Consider the following 21806-nt stretch of genomic DNA (forward strand, 5'->3'; position numbering starts at 1 on the left):
CGGCCTGCGCTCCGTCTCCTGCCACGGGCGAGCTGGGGCGGTAGACCGCCCTCCCTCCCACACTGCACCCCCGTCCTGGGACCTGTGCGTAGTAAGGGCTCTGGTGACTGAGCTCCCTCGGGGTGGGGGGAAACGGCATCTTCAATCAAAATGACCCCATGGGTTCACGTCCCAAAGTTGAGGCTCAGATGCCGAAGGAACCAGCTGCCTCCCCCATGCTGGCGGCCGGTGCCCTCCCTCAGCAGCTCAGAACCTGCACATTCTTGGGTCAGTATGCCGGCTACGGGCCCCCGGCACAAGTGCACGCCTGTCGGAATGGCCCAAACCCAGCGCAAGTGCCGCTGAGGACGAGGAGAAGCAGGGACGGTTGCACGTCGCTGCTGGGGACGGAGCCCCGACTGGAACTCCTGACAAGCCCAGACACGCTTGTGTGGCTGTCCCAGCAGCGGCTTCCTTGGTGTTTACTCACAGGAGCTGAAAACGGACACGCACACAGACGCCTGCACGTGGATTCTCAGAGCAGCTTCATTACTATGACTGCGTTACGTTTGTCACCGTCCGTCATTACCGTTTGACGGCGCGTTCGGAGATTCACTGCGTATAACACCCGGAGCTCCATGCAATCCGTGCCCTCCTGAGTACCCACCACTGGGCCAACCCATCCCCCCGCCCCCTCCCCTCTGAACCCCCCAGTTTGCTCCCCAGAGTCCACAGTCTCTCATGGTTCATCTCCCCCACTTCAAATTTCCTCCAATTCACTTTTCTGTTCCTTCTAATGTCATCCGTGCTATTCCTTATGCTCCACAAGGAGGTGAGACCATGTGATAATTGACTTTCGCTGCTTGACTTACTTCACTCAGCATCACCTCCTCCAGTCCCGTCCGTGTCGATGCCAACGGTGGGTGTTCATCCTTTCTGATGGCTGCGGGATACTCTGTTGTGCATATGGTTTATTCATAATTGTCAAAACTTGGAAGCAACCGAGACTCCTTCAGGAGTTGGATAAACAAACCGGGCTCCATCCAGACGATCGGATATCATTCCGGGTGAAAAGGGGGCGAGTCACGGAGCCGTGAAGAGACACGGAGGAACCTTCCATGCACATTCCCAAGTGAAAGACGTCATGCTGTGGGATTCCAACTCTCATACCCCGGAAAGGGCCGGACTACGGAGACCGAAACAATCAGGGTCCCCTGAGGCCAGGGGAGGGCGGAGTGGACAGGAGAGCTTTGAGGACCTGCAGGGCAGGGACACTGTAATGGTGGACGCAGGTCCCGAAGCAGCTACTAAAACCCACAGAACAACACCGAGACCGACCCTCACGTGGACCACGGACGTTTGTCAGTAATTACGTGTCACCATTGGCTCACGAGTGCAACAAATGTCCCACAGCCATGAAACACACGACCCCCAGGGGACTGTGGGCTGGCGTGAGGACTCCCTACTTTCTACTTAATGTTTCTGCAAACCCAAAGCTACTCTAAAAATAAAGCCTATTTAAAAAATAAGCAAAGTTGTTCCTATTTAAAAAACAAAAATCAAGGGTTAAGATTCAGTTGTTCCTGTCTGAGGTTCAGAGGCCTCTGGGTAGATGCTCAGAGGCCCCGAGAGCTTCAGGGAAAGGGGACCCTATGGCACAAAGATTATTACTACAGAAGAACGGTCACTGGGAGTTAGAAGAGCGATGATTGTTTCCCCACTCAGCTGACTGGTGTTCTGGGTTTTGGTTTTTAAAAACCAGGAGACAAGGCAGAGGAGAAGTGAGCCCCGGAAGGGCACAGCTCTCACTGCTGCCCCACGGGGCCCACACCTTGACCCCGACGTGCAGCAAGGAGGAAAGCGGAGGTCTGCCCACAGGCGCGCGCTCCGAGAGCCCAGCGGGGGGTCGGACCCTGACCCCGAGGCACGGGGCTACCCGGGAAGTACAGACGGGACCCCCGCACGGAGGCCTGGGTCCCCGCCGAGCAGCGGTCTAGGCAAGATTGCCGAGGACAAAGCCGCAAGCACGAGTTTGCGCTGACCACTGTCCAGAGCGCGCTTTCTCTGCGGGGGGAGCGGGAGCCACGTTTGTGCCGAGATTACGTTCTTCCCCTTCCACGCAAGGCGAGGGCCTCCGCGGCTCGTCGGGGGGGCCGTGTCCTGTCCTTGGCAGCTCGCTGAAGTCACACGAGTCGGGAAAACGTCTTTGGGGCTTCAGGACTGCTTCACTGAGTCACAGACAACGCAGCTAAGCCACGCGGCCGTCCGCTTACAAACCCATTCACTGCTCCAGAGCAAAACGAACGTGCGCTTCTGAACGAAGGCAGCATCCCAAGCCTGCTCTGGGAGCAGCCGTCCCCGTGGGTGCCTCCCCCGGCAGCGAACGAGCCCCTCCCTTCCAATAAAGACCCCAGAGACCGTTTACTTAGGCGAACGCATTTATTATGACCAGGGTCTAACGTGAAATTTAGCCTAAACTGTGTGTGTGTTTCCATGCAGGTCTAGAAATACACCATTCTGGGCTTTTCGTGTAGCCCTAATGCCGTCAGGGGCCCAGGAGTAGAGCAGCTCCCCCGGGGGACGGCGTCTCACGCGGAGGAGCCCCACCAGGCGAGTCCTGGGAATCCACTTGCAAGCCGGCACGGGTGCGGCGGGAGGCGCCGGCCACTAGTCCTGCTGCCGCCCAGACCGGGTGTGTCTGGGCAGGACAAGGTTGCATTTCAGGGACCCTCCGAACCTGGGGCTGGACCTCCCCGGGCCACAGGACAACCACACAGAGCCAAGATCCTTCACGACAGGTGGAGTGTGGGACACTCGAGCACACTTGGTGGGGAAAAGGCAGAGAACATTATCCACATCCGCCTGTGCCAGCTGGTCCAGAACGGGCCAGAGACTGCCCGCCGAAGGTCCTGCACTTTGTGGAGGCAAAGTCAACGAGCATCAGACTTCCGAGGTCTCACAGCCCATCCCTTCACCCAGCAGGTAAGCAGCCAGGAACACGGAGCGGTGACTTCCGCAGAACGGGCCCGACAGACAGATCTGCTGATCCACACAAACCAGCGAGAGGGGATTCCAAAGGCTACTGCGAACCCTCCCCCTTTCGGAACACCGTCCGAACACGGCGTTCAGCTCCAGGAGCACCCTGAGCAGCCCCTCCCCCGACCTGCTACAGCGGGTGGCTGGGGAGTCTGGAGACCCCAGCACAAAGGTTGCACTGGAAGGGGAGGGACCTGGGGAGGGGCCCACCGTGACCACGGTCTTGAGCGTTTCCCACCTCCGGGGGTGGGGGTTACAGGGCCTCACACAGTACCCCCACTGCAGGACGAGGCGAGAGCAGGGATGTTTGGGAGGATCCCTGGGGCTTCCTGCGGGGGCTTTCCCTGGAGGGTGGGCTCCAGTCCCGACCCTGCATTTCCTTGGTACTTAGAAGGAGGAGTTCTGGGCTGAAGCATCATCAGGAATAATCCTGGCTCTGGCAGGGGCAGCTGCTCCTTCTGGACACGACCGGACTCCTGGAACCCGCACGTCCCAGGATGGCTGCAGAGGCCCCAGGCTTGGGCCCGTAGCAGAGCTGGACGCCAGGCAGCTGCCTGCTTACAGCATGGAGGCTTCCGTTCCAGAGCTCACAGAGAAGATGACGCCCGGGCCTATTCCAGGGATGCCGGGCAGGAGGCCGTCTGCCCCAGCGGGCTCGAGGCCTGTCCTGCCGAGCAGGAACTCGCCACTCCACGGCTCACTGTCCAGCTCGCCCACTCTGTGTGATTAACATTTATCATTCCATCTTTAGGTGGCAAAGCCTTGCAGCCAGAGTCCCAAAAGGCAGATGCAAAAGTTAATGTAGATCGAAGGCAGCTGCGGTGAGCCCCTCGCCACAGTAACTTAAATTTCCTCCAGAATCCAGAATCCTGCAGAGCCCGCACGCCCGCACGCCCGCACGCGCTGTGCCCACGCTGTCGGAGCAGCCAGGACGGGTCCCGGCCAGCTGGGCTCCACGCTCTCCCGCGGCCGATCTGCCCAGGTCCCTGCCGCTGGAAGCGAGCCCTGCCTGGCTGGGGGAGGCGAGCAGAAACCAGGAGGTGCCTTGTGGTCGGGGGGGCGGTGCTTCTCCAACTGTCAAGGGCACAGGAATGGCCTGGGACCTTGTGAAAAGGCAGATTCTGACCCCCGGGGCGGGGGCGCTGAGGCCCTGCGTTTCCGGCACCTTCCCCGGGCGAAGCCAGCGCTGTTGGTCAGCACCAGAGAGCTGTCAGAGAGAAGCCGGCAGTCGCCGGCATGGCCTGGGACGGCTGGGAAAACACGGGGTGACACTGAGGAAAGGGAAGTGGGGAGGGGCAGGCGGGCATGGCCGCGTTCTGCACCAGGGATGCCCACAGAGCTCCTTCTCGGCATGGTTCTACAGCCTCTTCTCCCAGAGCGAGAGCCCCACTTCCCTGCAAACTGTTTTGGGGTTTTGTCCCAATCTCCGGGACATGCACTGTCCCTGGGCACACTGGTACGGACGTCTTTGAGCTCGCGAGGACATGCTGGCACCGACGAATGGGTCTGATTTACATCATCTGTCTGTCCGTGTACTTACTGTCCCTCTGTCCCCCGACTCTCTGCTACCGCAGCCCCAGTGAGCCGAGGAGGAGAAACCCACCTTGATCACACGCACGAGGGACCGAGGAAGAGCTTTACGTCCACGGCCTCACACAGAACCCACGGGAGACAGTAATGCCTCAGTACAAACACTGAGAGCAGGAAGGGGTTTGAGAAATCACCCGATTCGATCCCCCTTCCCCTATTACGGGCCTGGCCCCAGTAACCGCCTTGGGGCAGGTGTGCTGGGGTCATGTGCCCTCAACACCACTGAGCACCCGCACCTGATTTCAAGGGCTCTTCCCCTGCTTCTCATCCTGGAAAAGATGTTCTCTGCCGGCGGCCCTGGAGCTCGTGCATCCTGTCTGCCAGTGGGTGGGTGACAGCTGTCTCCACTTGTGTCTGGAACTCTGGTTCCGGGAGTCCCACCACCACAGTGCTCTGACGCAGAGCCCCAGAGGCTGAAAACAAGTGGCGCCGACTGTCCGAGAGCAGAGGCCTGGCCGCATGGCCTGGGCGAGCGTGGTGGGCGGGAAGCAACAGCCTGACTTGGATGGTCTCAGACTGCTCTCTTGGTGGTCATCCGGCTCGGGGCTCGCTGGGCTTCCTCTACACCACCAGGGGCGGGATGCACATCGGTTCTTCTCTCTCTGGTCCCCGAGATCCCGTGATGTGCATGTGAGTCCGCTCGACTCTCCTCGGCTCACTTAGGCTCTCTTTACTTTCCCGATATTTTCCTTTGTTCCTCAGGCTGGACGGTGTCAGTCTGATGTCCAGTTTGCTAATCCTTTCCTTGGCCGTCAAGTCCAAGCCATGAACTTTCCACCTGACAAGTGCATTTCTTTCCTGAGCCCTCGCTGTGGTCTTCTGTGTGTCTGGTTTTCTGCTCAGGTCCCCGTGTGCCCAATCACGTGACCACATTTTCCTCCGACCTTCTTGGGTGTACTCACAGTAGTCGTGTTAAAGTCCAGGGTTTGTGTCTAATGACCACTTCCTTTTCTTTCTCTTTTTTTTCAATCTGGATCACATTTTCCTGCTTCTTCACACATTTCGGGTTTTTCTGTTCGTTTCTTTTATGCAGGGTAGACGCTTTGATTGGAACATCACAGGAACGTAGTTACGTCTTACTCATTACTTTCTAAATTAGGATTAAGTGGGAGTTATTAGTGTCTATATCCATTAGTACCTATTTTTCTTCCATTAGAGCTGCTCGGTTATCCTTACAATGTGCGCCGACATGGCCGTAACGTGGGGCTTGTAAACCACAAGCGAGCCTGTTCCTAAAGCAAGTGCCAACCAACAACAAGACAAAGTGAATGCGGACGTAATCTCCAGTGCCAAAGCCCCTTCATCTTCTCCCACAGAGAAGCTTCTCATCACCGCAGCCCCAACTACCCTCCTGTGTGCAGGTCCACGGGCAGAGAAAAGCTCTTCTGCCTCAGGTCACTTAAAAACATGCTGAGAGGGGCGCCTGGGTGGCTCCGTGGGTTAAAGCCTCTGCCTTCGGCTCAGGTCATGGTCTTAGGGTCCTGGGATCGAGCCCCGCATCAGGCTCTCTGCTCAGCAGGGAGCCTGCTTCCTCCTCTCTCTCTGCCTGCCTCTCTGCCTGCTTGTGATCTCTGTCTGTCAAATAAATAAATAAAATCTTAAAAAAAAAAAAAAAAACCATGCTGAGAGTCCCTGGGCTTAGGTCTGTCTTGCTGAGGACCCAGCACGTGAGACTGTGGGCTCTGTGGGTATCACCGCCGTCCACGCGACTCCCCGAACTGGAACCTGTTGGCCACACGCTGTCCCCGCTCCGCACACCCAGTCATCGGCAGAGACTCCCGAGGGTCCCTCCGGCAGCTCCCTGATCACCCATCTTGGCCTCTCCTCCCGCGCGGACACCGGAGGCGGGGGGAGGCAGCGTCTACAGCGCAAAGCCGGTCACATGAAACCCTGTGTACAGTTCCCCAGAGAGCCCGCGTATACCCCCGACACACCCCACCCCACCCACGCCGCCCTGCCACGTGGCTCTCCTCACGTGCCGCATGTTCCTGTCCCCTCTGGGCTCTTTCCGTCCGCCTCTGCCTCTCGCAGGGCTCCTCCCCCTCCCCCGCCCGCGCCAGCCCCGCCGCGGGGTCGACTTTCTTCAGGGTCAGTCTTCGGAACTCACCCAGGCGCGCTGCGGGACGACCTCCTGGACGACCTCCTGGGACTTTTGCGACCCCAGGGCAGAGGCTGGCTCTGGGAAGGCCATGGTGCAGATCCTTAACAGAAGTGAGATTGTGAACTTGGGCCAGTCCTGAGCCAGTGAGTGGAGCCCAAGAACATTCTGGAGGGTGACGCAGGGTCTCCTGCCTCCTGGGCACTGGGGGACCCAAGGGTGTCGACGAAGAAAGGAAAAGGTGAGAGAAGACCCTGGTCTTTGACTTCTGGAGCAGATCACCTGTGCCCTCCCTCTGTCTGCACTGCCTAGTCCAGAGCCTGACGAACAGCCACCGGCCCTCGTGGGCTCCAGCCTCTGAGTGCGATGCTCCAGGACGACTCTGGTAACCGAGGCCTCCATCTGCTACCCCTGGCAGAATATGCTTAAAAAGCCAGAGAGGAGGTGGACTCAGTCCAAAGGGTTCGTTCCTGGAAGAGAATGAGACACGGCCCTTGGGGTTTCGGGGCAGGTCCCGGCTTGAAAAAGACTGGCCACCCGTTAGCTCTCGGGGCCGGAGATGAGGGGCTGCGGTTGCGGCGGGCAAGTCTCACGCGACGGCCGCTCTTCTTTGCCCTGTTCTACGATCTGACGACGGGAGCCCAGCGGCCCCATTTACAGCCGCCGGGACTCGGGGCTTCCCATCTCTCTGACGCACACTGTCTCTCGGACTGGCACGCTTCACTTTCCTCTGACACCGTCAAGCTAGAATTTGGAAACAATGTGACATACGGAATCGTCCAGATCTGAAGCAAAATGCGTGGTGGGGCTGTTCTGATGTGTTTTCATTCATAACGCGACCCCAGCCGTTCAAAGACAAGAGCCGCGGCCTATGAGGAAGAGCGCCGTGGACGGAGGCGGCGGCCGTGGGGCGTGGGGCGGGCCCATCACGGGAGGGTGCTGAGCCCGTGGCCGACTGCGCCTTGTGAAAACCTCCTTTGCTTTGAAGAGCTGGCGGTCTCGGGAAAGCCGGAGCACCCCACCCCCCCCACGACTGAAGTCCCCACATTAACTAGAGTGAACACGCAGGGAAACGCCGGGGCCGAACCGGGAGCCAGGATGAGAAGGACGTGTGTGCAGTGCCGAGCGGACAGCGTCAGCCGGGCCATTCGCAGGGACACTCAGTCCTGCCCGGGGACAGTGGCCCCAAGTCCCAACATGACTGCTCAGGCACATCAACACAGGAGGGGGACGGGGCGGAGGCAGACACAAACCGTCGTAGGAGTGGACCATCAGGCAGACCAGCCCCGGGGCAGACCACCTCCCACGCCCTACCACATGCGGGCACGGAGCTCCCATGTTCCTCCCTTTCAGATGGGGCGTGGAGCCCTGGGGAGCACTTTGTCTTCTCAGTGCCACACGACCGCACGCAAAGGCAGGATCTGAACCCAGGCCTATCTCGCACCGAATACCACCGTTTTCCGTGTTAGACCTAGCCTATCAATACATTAAAGATGAAATGTGCCAATTGTGTCCAATTGATGGAATTACGGGTAACTCTTTTTCCAGAAGTTCTGTTTACCATCGGAGAGACACATCTCTCTGACATGCCAAACGTGATAATTTTTCCATGAAAAGCACAACCTTTTGGGGGCTCAGCCCTCAAACAGAATGATTTCATTTCCAGTCACGAAACAGAGAGTTTTTACCTCTGGGGCTGTGGCCCACGGTGAGGAACTGCCCCGTCAGGGTGGGTGCGGGCACCACGGCAGCCTGAGCCCCGCACAAGCCTTCCAGAGCGGCACTGTTCACCACCGCGGCCGCGCGAACTCGTGTTAAACAAACTACAGTCAAATAACGTAAAAAATGTAGCTCTTCAGTCATATCACCAACATCACAAGTGGCCAGCGGCTGTCATATTCGATAGCGAACATCGACGACATTCCCATTATCACGGAAAGTTCTAGGCCAGAGCTGCCTCAGGCACTTGGCACCGGTCTAAGTGTTGTGCGTCTGTCGGGTGGAGCTCACCAAGGGTTGGAATCTCCGTGGGCAGAGCCGCATCTACAGTGGAAGGAGGGTCATGAACCCAGGGTACCGAGACCCATAATCACAGAATGGCGGAAGCAAGGCCCAGAGACCCCGCGTGGAACGTCCGGTGCCCACTACAGCTTGCAGGTCAGAAGGGACACAGAATTCGACCTCTTGTGTCCTTAGTCTCACATTCTCCCGGGGATAACCTGCGATTTATTTTTGTATTTTTGTTCAAAAATAAAGTCTATATACCTCAACCTCTAATTATGGCAATTATCAAAAAAGAAAGACAAGTGTGGGCAAAGATGTGGAAACACTGAAACCCTTGTGCACCACTGGTCGGGATGTAAACGATGTGGCCACTGAGAAAAACAGTACAGAAGCTCCTTAACAAATTAAAAATAGAATTATCCTAGGACAGCAATTCCACGTCTGGGTATTTATCCAGAAGAACCGAAATCAGGGTCCGGGAGGAATGTCCACTCCCATGTTCACTGCAGAGCCAAGAGGTGGAGAGGAACAGCGTGTCTGCCAGTGCGCCTGTCAGTGAGCGCACAGGGAAAACACCACATGGGCCGACACGCGTGTCCTACACACGCACACACATGTCCCACACGCGTCCCACACATGCACCTACACACACGCCTACACACATCTTCTACATCTGTGTCCTACACGTGCACCTACATCCGTGTCCTACGTGCATGCCCTACTTGCGTGTCCTACACATGCGCCTACACACATCGTATACACGTGCCTACACACACATCTACACACATGTCCTATATCCGTGTCCTACATGTGTACCTACACACGTCCTACACATGCGCCTACACACACGCACCCACACATGCATCTACACACGTGCCTACATGTGTCCCACACATACACCCACACACACCATACACACGTGCCTACACACGTCCTAAATGCGTGCCTACACAATCCTAAATGTGTGCCAACATGCATGTCCTACACGTGTGCCCATACACACGTCCTAGATGTACCTACATGCATGTCCTATACATGTGCCTACACCCATGTCCCACACGCATGTCCCCCACATATATCCTACATGCATGTCCTACACATGTCCCGTACTCACACCGACGCCCATGTCCTACATGCAGCGGGACAGGAAGGAAATGCTGCCCGAGGGGACAACACTGATCAAGCCTGAGGACTGTGGAAGGGAAGTCAGTCAGTCCCAGAATGACGACTGCTCTGTGAGTCCACGGCAGTGAGGCACCTGCAGTCATCAGACTCCTGGAAGCAGGCAGTGGGGCGGTGGGTCACTAACCAGCAGACACAAATTCTCGGTCACGCAAGATGGGAAGTTGCAGACACTGCCAAGCGCCCCGGGGGCTGCTGTGCTCAGCACCGTCCTGTCACTCACACGCCTGTTAAGAGGGTTGTGTTCCTGCCACAGTGAAGTAGACTGTAACCGGCCGACCCTGCCTTCGGCGGGGGGTGTCTGGGCAGGTGCGCCTCGCCCGGGCGGGGCAGGTGGCCACGTGCCATCTGTGGGTGACACGTGGCGTTGGTCCAGGGGGCCGGTGGCCCACAGACGCTGAGTAAGTATTTGCTGCAAGAACGCATGGACCAGGCACAGGAGGTCTCACTGCACGGACAATAGAGCCACGAACCAACCCCACAGGTTGCAGGCGCCGACCCCCAGGGCTGCGTCCCTCGCGTATTTTCTGTGGGCACTGCCGGCAGACCTTCTGTCCGGCTTGCCCGTTCCCCACAGCGACGCCCAGAGCTTGCGGACTCCGCCACAGCCTCCTCTTCAAAGCCCAGCGGCAGATTTTTTTTTCTTTCCCTTGTTTGTTTTACATTAAATTTGGAAGGTCTGTGTCCGTTACTTTCAGAGAAAACCCTCGTGTGTTGAGAAGCCGGGTCATGTTCAGTACATTATCAAACATTAAAATACCTGATTTTAACAACTAAGGAAGGCCGGAGACTCTCAGTGTTACTGTGACACTGGGAGCATCGGTCACTGGACTCACCCCCCAGTGGGGCTGCCGGAGTGCCGCGGGCCTCCAGAGAGCAGGCCAGCCATGGCCACTGTGCCCAAGGCACCCAGAGGGTGCTAGAAGGAATTCTGCTAGAAAGAATCTCCGTGGTGGGCTTCTGACATGAGGTGTGAGTGCATGTGCGAGTGTGTGTGTAGATGTGTGTGCATGTATGTGTGAATACATGTGTGTATACGTGCATGTAGAAATGTGTGTATACAGAAGTGTGCATTGTGCGTGCATATAAACATGTATGTGTGTCCATGTTTCTGCATGCACATCCGTACATGTGTATCTATACAGGCACGTGGGCATGCACGTGCGTATGTACACATACAGCTGTGTATGCACACACGTATGCATGTGTATGTGTGCACACAGGTGCACGCACGTGTACATGTGTATGCATGTGTGTGCGTGCACAGCTTTTGGCACCAGTGTCAGGGCCAGCCCTGTCTTGGCTTACCCACTGGAGGTGAACCACCCAAACTGGTCTGTCTTCCAGGAAGTGGCTGGTAGCCCCTGGCTGGGGGTTGGTGAGTTCTCTGCCTTCCTGACGACCTTCCTCGAATCCCCTGCAAATAAAGTCATTTTCCTGAGCCTGGTGGAGGCCTCTGGGAGGGTGAGAACGTTGGCAGCAGTTGGCTTAAAAAAATGGACCAGGTGGGAACTGGATTTTTGAAATACAAAATGGCTTAAAATCCTTAAAACCTCCCCTCTTATAGCAAACCCCACTGTGAGCTGTTGTCTCCTTTCCAAGGACAGTGGCCAGGCTTACCGGTCCCGGCCTGTCCCCATTCCCCACCAGAGCCGGTGAGGGCCCGGAACATTTCTAGTCGCCGTACGGAGGCCTCGGCAGGATGGGATCGGCCTGCTGCTCTCACCGTCCAAACCCAAAGCCACACCCGTGGGCACTCATCACGGCTGCATCTTGACTGGGGAGCCCCAAAGACAGACGAGAGCTGTGGAGGGACTGCAGACACTGCTGGGTTCTAGGGGCAGTGGGTTCCCTGAAGTCGGGCCGGCCACCAGCCACCATGGGCCGTTCCCTCTCGGCACCCACCCTGGTCATCCGTGGGGTCTTTTGGCCCCGGTGCAGCATCCAGGCCTTGAGGGAACGGGTACGCCTGGATCTCACCCAAGGTGGTGTCGCCAGCTCTCAGACGGACACAGCCTGTGACCGTTGCTGCCGTCCCCCTGCAGATAGGAGCGGAAGGCCTAGCCGCCGAGCGAGGGCCACCGCGCGCTTCCTCCGGTCTAACCCGGTTCTGACCCCGGTTCTGACCCAGCCGTCAGGAGCTGCTGCAGGCAGGATGCTGGGCTCGGACCACGCACCTCCGGGCGTCAGGCCAGCGTCCAGGTCCAGGAGTCGGGAGGCTACAGCTTCACCACGGCTTCCGAGGAACCCCGCCCTCTTCTCATGGACGGGACGGGAGCTCCCTCGGGGTAGGGTTAAGGGCCACACGAGACCATTTCAAACAGCCGTTCAGGTCACAGGGTCCGATGGTCTTCACCACATTTGGGTGAGATCCAAGTGCATGCCGGCTTCTGGGTCACCCGCCAGTGGCCGAGGGACACAGTGTCCTAAGAAACGGCGTGGAACTACAGGCAAGCCTACAGCTTTGGGCCCGGGGACTCAGAACCCCGCGGCAGTGCTCTGACAGAGTAGGGCTCCCCTGTCCCCCCGTCGCGCGGTAACGCAGGAACGCCCCTGCGGACGACCGTGCGATCGCTAGGAAGTGTGGAGCAGTCACGACGCTGAGGGGCCCCCCCTCTCCCCCCACTGTGCCCAGTGGACACAGAACCACCACGAGAGAAGTTAGTTGTGACAGAGATCCTGTAGGGCCACACGAAGACACACAGTGGCCTTTTCCAGACACAGCGCTCTCCCTGCCGGCCAGCCAACCGTCACTCCCAGGGCCCCCGGCTCCACTGTCTGGGGGGCTCGGGAAGGCCATGTGGGGCCTTGGCGGCCGCCGCACCACCCAACGATGAGCCTCGGCTTCGCCCACAGCTGGCTGCAGGCTGGCTGGTCAGCCGGGCGGCGTGTGTCCTGAGATGCGGCATCTCCGGGGAACTGCCCGTCTGGGCTGGACCGGGACAGGGGATTGGGGACCGCAAATCCAGCAGCGCCCACGAACGGAGACACTGAGCGACACGGCACCACGTCCTCGAGGATCCTGCATGCCCACGAGAGGCCGCTGCGGTTTCCCCGCCCCTGACCCCAGCAGCTACAAGGTCACCAGAGTGTCCCCCACACACAGCTCAGCTCAGCGTCCCAACCCCAAACTCACTGCTCTTCCCCAAGCTGTGTGGCCTGTTCTGACAGGGGACCCGTCACCCCAGCCTCAGAAAGAAGCAGGAGAGAATGAGCCACTGTCTCCCGTTTCTAGTGGCCGGGTGTCCCCTGGGCTTCCTCTTGGACACCCGGGACCCTGCACTCCCTTTCTCTTTGCACTGGAATCACGGGGTCACTGCAACCCTAACGTGGCCCTCAGTGTCCACCCTGCACCCCCAAAGTCAGAGCTGCCTGCGGGGGCCACCGGCGCCTCCGTGCCCCCCGCGCATGTGGCCCACCAGGTTTGCCATGCGCCAGGCCAGCGATGGGACCCCCGGGGGGGCGCATGCTCACACTCTGTGGCCTCACAACCACCCCCCCACACTCTTGAAAGAGTTGCGGACCCAAAGAACTTTTGTTTCTAGAAAACATTCGTGTCACTAAGTCGAAGAGAAACAGAAAACATCTGAGTCTCCCAAGGCAGCTGGTGTCGCGACTCCTCATCGGGTCATCAGAGAACTAGACACTCCAGGCTTCCTTTCCCAGCACGTCACCCCCCAAGAGGCCCCTCGTCTGTTCTCCCACCCATGGTTCGGGGGTGGTGACAGTGCGGCCGTCTCCCAGACATCCCCGCGGACCCTGTTGTCCCTGAGACCAGCAGCAGCGCCTGGAGACCGGGGCCCTGAGCCCCCAGGTGCCGTCGGCTGAGGGACCGAGCTCACGGGGTCCCCGCTAGTGGACCCGGGGTCTGGGGGGCCGTGCGGACGGCCTTGTTGGCAGCACAGCTGTTACACCCACTTTGCACACTCACACTCAGGTGAGAACCACAGGCCGCGGCCAGAGGGGCTGTGCGGGGGCTCTGGCCCTGGGAGGAGGCGGCCCCATCGGGCAGGCCCGGCAGGGAAGGGGGAAGCTCTGCCGGGATTTCAAGCAGGCCAAGATCAAACCAGCGGAGCGCATCGCAGGGAACAGGGATGAGAAAGGACAAAAAGCCTCCTTTGCTCCCCGAGGGTCCCGAGGGTCCCGAGGGTCCAGCCGGTTCTGCCCGCGCGTCCCGTGAGCACGAGGCCCAGGGAGCTCTCCCTGCTGCACTCCGTGCCCCAGAGCCTGTGTGAGCCACTGCAGCGCCAGGCCCACCCTCGCGACCCTCGATGGGTGGTGGGCGTGACGGCGGGAGGCGGCCTCAGAGGCCAGCAGCACCCACAGAGCAGCACAGGACACACAGGCAGAGCCTCACTGCATTCTAGAAGGTTCTGCGTCCCTGTTTCAGCTGTGCATCCCACCCCGACTGCCCGCCTGCGGCCCGGATGGCAGACCTGCTGGGAGTGAGGTTCCCAGTCGGCTCCCTCCGGTGGCCACAGACCTCGGAGCTCCTGACGCCCCAGCCTGGCCTCTGGCCTCGGGGGGCCGAGAGCTGGGGTCCTGTTCCCCGTGGGGACAGAAACAACGGCAGGTGCCCCTAGCTTCCCCCGTCACGCATGTTCTAGGATCCTCGCTGCCCGAACATCTGGGCTCAGCTGGAGCTCTCCCGGCTCCACAACCATCCTTCTGCTCTCAGAGGCTCCTGTCAAGAAGAAGAATCACTGAAACGCCGACTCCTGTCAAACCAGCCGAGCCGCGGGCCGCCGGGAGCCACCGGGAGAGCAGCCAGCCGGAACTGGCTTCCGGGAGCCTCTGCCGGCAGCTCCCCCCACGGGGGCCAGGGCGGGAGCCGGTAAAGAGCAGCGTCCGTCCACAGGAGCGGGAGGCAGGCAGGGAGAGGGGGCCGCAGACCCCCCTCTGCAGAGCGTCCCGCTCTGGGCAGCCCTGCGCCCGGGTCCCGAGCCGCGCTCTGTCTCTGCAGCCCTGCCCTCTGTCTGCAGCCCTGCGCCCGGGTCCCGAGCCGCGCTCTCCGTGGGCACCGGTGACCAGGGTGAAGCACGCAGTCTGCTTGCAGGCCGCTGCCGTGCCCCTTCCCGCCCACCACGCCTGCTCTACGCTCTGCTCCCTGCTCCCCAGTCGCCGAGCCTGGGACACAGGGCAGGCCGTGGAGCCCCTAGTGCGGAGGGAAAACCTTCCCTCCCAGTGAGAGGACAGAAGAGAGCAGGAAAGGCGGGGGAGTCAGCCACTTCTCCGAGTCACACGGTGAAGGGGCAGCTACTCCCAACCTCCAAAACTCACTCGGGGGATGTGGAAAAATCAACTTTTCTGCTCTCGTAAAGTAACCAAAGCGGTCGGCTGAAGTCTCTCCAGCTGGCTTGGGCCTCATGGGACATTTTACAGCTCGTTCTCCCAGGAAGACACTCAGGAAAAAAAAAAAAAAAGTAAGATCCAGCGAGTCCTTAGGGAAAAAGAGTTCTATCAGCAGGAAAATACTGCTTATGTGCGGTGTGATGCTACAAAGACTAAGAACACTTCAAGTTATGTTTCCACACCATTTCACACATGCCTATTTTTGTCCCAAGGCAAGGATTCTGACATATCTGTATACAAATGAGACACTTCTAATTATTAACACATAAGCCAGATGCCAAAGCCCACAGACAGCAACCAAGGGTTTGCAACCTTGAGAACCAGGCACAGGCCCCCTGATGCAGCTGCCCCAGGCCATTTGCACGGCTTCCCCAGAAGCCCTTTGCCCTCCTGGCCTGAGGGCTTCTGGGGAAGGATGACCTCGTAAGCCACAGGCATGAGGATGTCACCAGTGGAGGATTCAACACAGAGGAACGGAGGCAGATGCTGCTTTAGTTGGAGTCCCACACGAAATGAGGACATGGCCACAAGGGCTTGTTCCCGGGGAACACCCTGGCTGGGGCTGGGGGCCGTGAGGCCAGGAAGCGATGCTGATGACGGTGCTTGAGTGAGCACCCGGCAGGCAACGAGGCCGTCCTGATGCACACCCATGGGGCTGCAGAACCTGCCTCAGACCGTCCTGCATTCTCAAGGGCCACTGTGAGGAAGCTAACGCCTGAGTAGCCCTGGCCACCCTTGCGTACAGGCCAAATGTCCTCAGTGGGCCAGAGAGAAGCCAGAGCCTGCCCAGGAGAGCTACGGGTGGGCCAGGTGGGCTGGGGGTGTGGGCAGGGCTGAGGGGTCTGTTAGGGAGCTCTTCCCAGATGGGCTGAAAGGCTCCATCAACTCAACAGCACCACGGACATGGTGGAACCGGTGGCTCCAAGGGCCTGTTCCCCCAGTGAAGTCACAATTCAGGTGACAACAAAGGACAGAATCAACTCTTCAGAACACTGGGGTCTTGTGGGAAAAGCATACAGCGACCAAGGGAATGGTCCAAGAAGGAAGCGAGCGTCACATGTCGGTAGAAAGTGTTGCCGCGTTTTGCTTCCCACCCATCATCCCCCTCCCCCTCCACGGCTCAGCAGTGGCCCTGAGGATAGTCGTGTGCACTCGCTGGTGCTGGGGCTGACACTCACGGGTTCTCAAGGAAAGTGGTGTGCATTTGCCATGTCGGGTGCTTTCCTGAGGGACCAGGGCAGACAGGGAGCTTTGTTTTGCATCCTTTGGGCGGGACTGGCTTTCCGGAGGCATCTGTTGGAAGCGCTGCTCCACCCGGAGCCAGAGACGGTGGCCTCTGAGAGGCCCAGAAGCTGGGGCAGGAGGAGGCTGAGAGGAGGATTTGGGGAAGATAAAGGTTCTGAAGAGCTGCTTCACACGCCAGGGAGTCTGGAGTGTGACACACGTGGCAGGGCCCGTACGCCCCCAGTGAAGACCTGGGGGGACCCCGGGCTTGCACCTCAGGCCAACCTTTGGGCTCTGAATGACAGGAAGTGAAGGCGGGGGCTGGGGTTGAAGGAGTGAGCAGCCCGGAGCCAGTCGGCAGAGGCTGGGCGCGTTCTTGCCCCCTCCGGGCTCCAAGCGCTTAGGGAAACCTCTTTCGGGCTGCCGGCCGACCACAGAGAGGGTGGCCGATAACGCCTCAGATCTGATGACGGACATACGCACGCATATCCAAAGAGCTCAACTACGTCACGCGGGATAAATTCAAAGAGATCCACACTGAGTCGTTATAACCGAACTGTCAGAAGCCGAAGACTAAAGACTCCTGAAGGCAGCAGGAGACAAGCGGCTTGTCACCTACAAGGGCCCGACCAGATCAACGACCACTTCCTCACCAGAAGCTGCGTGGCCAGAAGCGGTGGGAGGGCAAACCTCATGCGCGGAACAAAGAACCTCAACCAAGAATTCTGTGTTTGGCAAAACCAGCCTCCAAAATGAGGGTAAAGTTAAGACACTCCAGGATAAACAAAAACAGGAAGGACGTGTCGCTAGTGGACTTGCTCTACAGGACAAACTCCGGGGAGTCGTGGCGGCTGAATCAAAGCATGGAGTCTGCAGCTCGGCGAGGACAGAAGCACAGAGCTCCAGGGAACATGGCGGCCGAGGGGCAGGGAGAGCGGCGGAACATGGGTTTGGTTCGGGCTCCACGGTCTGAAAGACAAATGCAGGACACAACAGCTATGAACCCAAGTCAGGGTGGGCAACGGGGGTTCTGGGTGGCTGGGTCAGGTGTCTGACTCTCCGTGTGGGCTCAGGCTGTGATCTCAGGGTCCTGGGATCGAGGCCCACATTGGACTCCCTGCTCAGTGCAGAGCGTGCTGCAGATTCTTCCTCTCCCTCCCCCTCCCCCGCACTCTTGCACGCTCTCTCTCAAATAAATAAATAAGGTTGTTGTTTTTTTTTTTAAACGGCACACGGCTTAGAAAGAGGTGATGCATGACAATAACAACATAAAGTTGGGGATAGAGCTCTGTAGGATCACAAGTTCTACAGGCTCTGAAGCTACACTCGTATTAATTCCAACTACATCATTATAATCATGGGTTGCTAATTTGAAGTCCTATGGTATCCACTATGAAGATAACTTTAGCAAGTACAGAGAGGGGAATGACGAGAGGACAGAGGACAGGTATGACACAGACAGACTCCAGTGGCATGGAGGAAGTGGCCCTCCTCGCCTGAAATGGAAAGGGATTCAGCTCACCAACTGGCAGAAGACGTTTTAAGTACAATCCAACTGCACATTGCTGCTAAGACCCACTTTTTAAATTTTTAACTTAATTTTTAGTGAACATATAGTACAATATTGGTGTCAGGAGTAGAATTCAGTGATTCGTCACTTACATACGACACCCAGTGCTCGTCCTAACAGGCGCCCTCCTTAACCCCCATCCCCCATGTAGCCCATCCCCACCCCTCCTCCCAGCAACCCTCAGTGTGTTCTTTGTTGTTAAGAGTCTCTTATGGCTTGTTTCCCTCTCTCTTTTTCCCTTTCCCGCTTCCTCTATGTTCATCTGTTTCGTTTCTTAAAGTCCACATATGAGTGAGATTATATGGTATTTGTCTTTATCTGACTGACTTCTTTCACTTAGACCCTCTCGCTCCAACCATGTTGTTGCAAATGGCAAGATTTCATTTTTGACGACTAAGTAATATTCCACTCTATGTATGCACCACATCTTCTCTCTCTGTTCATCAGTCGATGGACATTTGGGCCCTCTCCATAGTTTGGCTATTGTTGACAATGCTGCTACAACCAACAGGGAGCATGTATCCCTTTGAATCTATATTTTTATATCCTTTGGATAAATACCCAGTAGTGCGATTGCTGGGTCATAGGGCAGCTCTATTTTCAACTTTTTGAGAATCTCCACCCTGTTTTCCAGAGTGGCTGCACCAGCTTGCATTCCCACCAACAGTGCAGGAGGGTTCCCCTTTCTCCACATCCTCGCCGACACCTGTCATTTCCTGACTTGTTAATTTTAGCCATTCCAACTGGTGTGAGGTGGTGTCTCACTGTGGTTTCGATTTGTATTTCCCTGATGCCGAGTGATGTGGGACACTTTTTCGTGCCTGTTGGCCATCTGGGTGTGTCTTTGGGCAAGTCTATTCATGTATTCTGCCATTCCTTAACTTTATTATTTGGTTTTGGGGTGTTGAGTTTGATAAGTTCTTTACATATTTTGGATACTAGCCCTTTATGTCATTTGAAAATATCCTCTCCCATTCCATAGGTTGCCTTTAGTTTTGTTGACTGTTTCCTCAACTGTGTGGAAGTTTTTTACCCTGTTGAAGTCCCAGGAGTTCATTTTTGCTTTGTTTCCATTGCCTCTGGCAACACATCTAGGAAGAAGGAGCTATGACTGAAGTCAAAGAGGTGGCTGCCTGTGTTTTCCTCTAGGATTTTGATGGATTCTTGTCTCTCATTTAGGTCTTTCACCTATTTTGAGTTTATTTCTGTGTATGGTATAAGAAAGTGGTCCGATCTCCTTCTGCAAGTGGCTATCCAATTTTCCCAACACCATTTGTTGAAGAGACTATCTTTTTTGTACTGGATGTTCTTTCTTTCTTTGTTGAAGATTAGTTGGCCATAGAATTGAAGGTCCATTTCTGGGTCCTCTATTCTGTTCCATTGATCTATGTGTCTGCTTTTGTGCCAGTACCATACTTTTTGATAACTAAAGCTTTGTAATATAGCTTGAAATCCAGAATGATGATGCCTCCAGTTTTTCCTTTTTCAGAATTGCTTTGACTATTTGGGGTCTTTTGTGGTTCCACACAAATTTCAGGATTGTTTATTCCTGCTCTGTGAAAAATGCTGGTGATATTTTGATAGGGGTTGCTTTAAATGTATAGGTCACTTCGGGTCATATAGACATTTCAACAATATTTGTTCTTCCAATCCATGAGCATGGAATGCTTTTCTTTGTGTCCTCTTCAATTTCTTTCATAAGCATTCTATAGTTTTCAGAGTACAGATCTTTTACCTCTTTGGTTAGGTTTATTCCTAGGTATCTTACCGTTTCTGGTGGAATTGCAAATGGGCTCAATTCTTAGATTTCTTCTTCTGCAGCTTTGTTGTCAGTGTATAAGACTGCAATAGAATTCTGATTTTATATCTTGTGAATTTTATATCCTGTGAATTTGCTGAATTCATGTGTCAGTTCCAGCAATTTTTTGGTGGAGACTTTCAGATTTTCTTTTCTTTTTTTAAAATTTAATTTTATTTTTCCAGTGTTCCAAGATTCATTGATTATGTACCACACCCAGTGCTCCATGCAATACACACCCTCCTTAATACCCACCACCAGGCTCACCCATCCCCCCACCAAAACCCTCAGTTTGTTTCTCAAAGTCCACAGCCTCTCATGATTGTCTCCCCCTCTGATTTCCCTTCACTTTTCCTTTTCTTCTCCTATTGTCCTCCGTGTTATTCCTTAAGCTCCACAAGTAAGTGAAACCATATGATAACTGACTCTCTCTGCTTGACTTATTTCACTCAGCATAATCTCCTCCAGTCCTGTCCATGTTGATACAAAAGTTGGGTGTTCATCCTTTCTGATGGAGGCATAACACTCCATAGTGCATATGGACCACATCTTCTTTACCCATTCATCTGTTGAAGGGCTTCTCGGCTCCTTCCACAGTTTGGCGACCGTGGCCATAGCTGCTATGAACATGGGGGTACAGATGGCCCTTCTTTTCACTGCATCTGTATCTCTGGGGTAAAACCCCAGTAGAGCAACTGCAACAGCAATCAGACAATAAAGGAAATAAAAGGTGTCAAACCGGCAAGGAAGAAGTCAAACTCTTTCTCTTCTCAGATGACATGATACTTTATGTGGAAAACCCAAGAGACTCCACCCCAAACTACTAGAACACACACAGCAATTCAGTAATGTGGCAGGATACAAAATCGATGTACGGAAACCAGTTGCTCTCTTACACACTAACAATGAAAATACAGAAAGGGAAACTAGAGAATCAATTCCATTTACTGGAGCACCAAGAACCATAATACACCTTAGAATGACCCTAACCGAAGAGGTAAAGGATCTGTACTTGAGGAGCTACAGAACACTCAGGAAAGAAACTGAAGAAGACACAGAAAGATGGAAAAGCGTTCCACGCTCATGGATCAGGTACTCTACATAGAGTACATTGTACATTATCTTGTCTGCAAACGCCACCGAAGAAGTTCAACTTCTTCCTTGCCAGCATGGATGCCTTTTATTTCTTGTTTTTGTGTTCTGATTGCTGAGGCGAGGACTTCCAGTATCATGTTAAATAGGAACGATGAGAGTGGACTTCCCTGTCTTGTTCCTGATCCTTGGGGAAAGGCTCTCAGCTTTTCCCCACTGAGGATGATATTAGCTGTGGGTCTTTTGTATGTGGCCTTTATGATGTTGAGGTATGTTCCCTCTATCTACTTTGTGAAGGACTTTTATCAGGAAAGGATGCTGTATCTTACCAAATGCTTTTTCTGCACCTATTGACAGGATCATATGGTTCTTATGCTTTCCTTTATTAATGTGGTGGGTCACATTGAATGACTTGCAGATGTTGAACCACCCCTGCAGCCCAGGGACAAATCCCACTTGATTGTGGTGAGTAATTCTTTTCATGTACTGTTGAATTTGATTTCTGAGTATTTTATTGAGAATTTTTGCATCCATGTTCATCAGGGATATTGGCCTGTAATTCTTTTTAGTGGAGTCTTTGGTTTTAGAGTCAAGGTCATGCTAGCTTTGCAGAAGGAGTTTGGAAGTTTTCCTTCCATTTCTATTTTTTGGAACAGTTTGAGAAGACTAGGTATTAATTCTTCTTTTAGTGTCTGGTAGAATTCCCCTGGGAAGTCATCTGGCTCTGGACTTTGTTTGTTGGGAGATTTTTGATTACTGATTCAATCTCATTGCTGATTATGGGTCTGTTCAGATTTTCTATTTCTTCCTGTTTCAGTTTTGGTAGTTTGTATGTTTCTAGGAATTTGTTCATTTCTCTCATGTTTTCCCAGTTTGTTGGC

At 55.5% G+C, this 21806-nt stretch overlaps 1 protein-coding gene across 1 annotated transcript in view; it reads right to left on the bottom strand.

The window, feature by feature from the left end:
- Positions 1 to 21806, bottom strand: part of PTPRN2 (protein tyrosine phosphatase receptor type N2) — a gene marked incomplete at both ends in the record, with an annotated part of 716654 nt that overhangs the window by 261179 nt on the left and 433669 nt on the right. The window lies entirely within an intron of this gene.

This window comes from Martes martes (assembly GCF_963455335.1).
Source record: "Martes martes genome assembly, chromosome: 11".
Taxonomy (NCBI): domain Eukaryota; kingdom Metazoa; phylum Chordata; class Mammalia; order Carnivora; family Mustelidae; genus Martes; species Martes martes.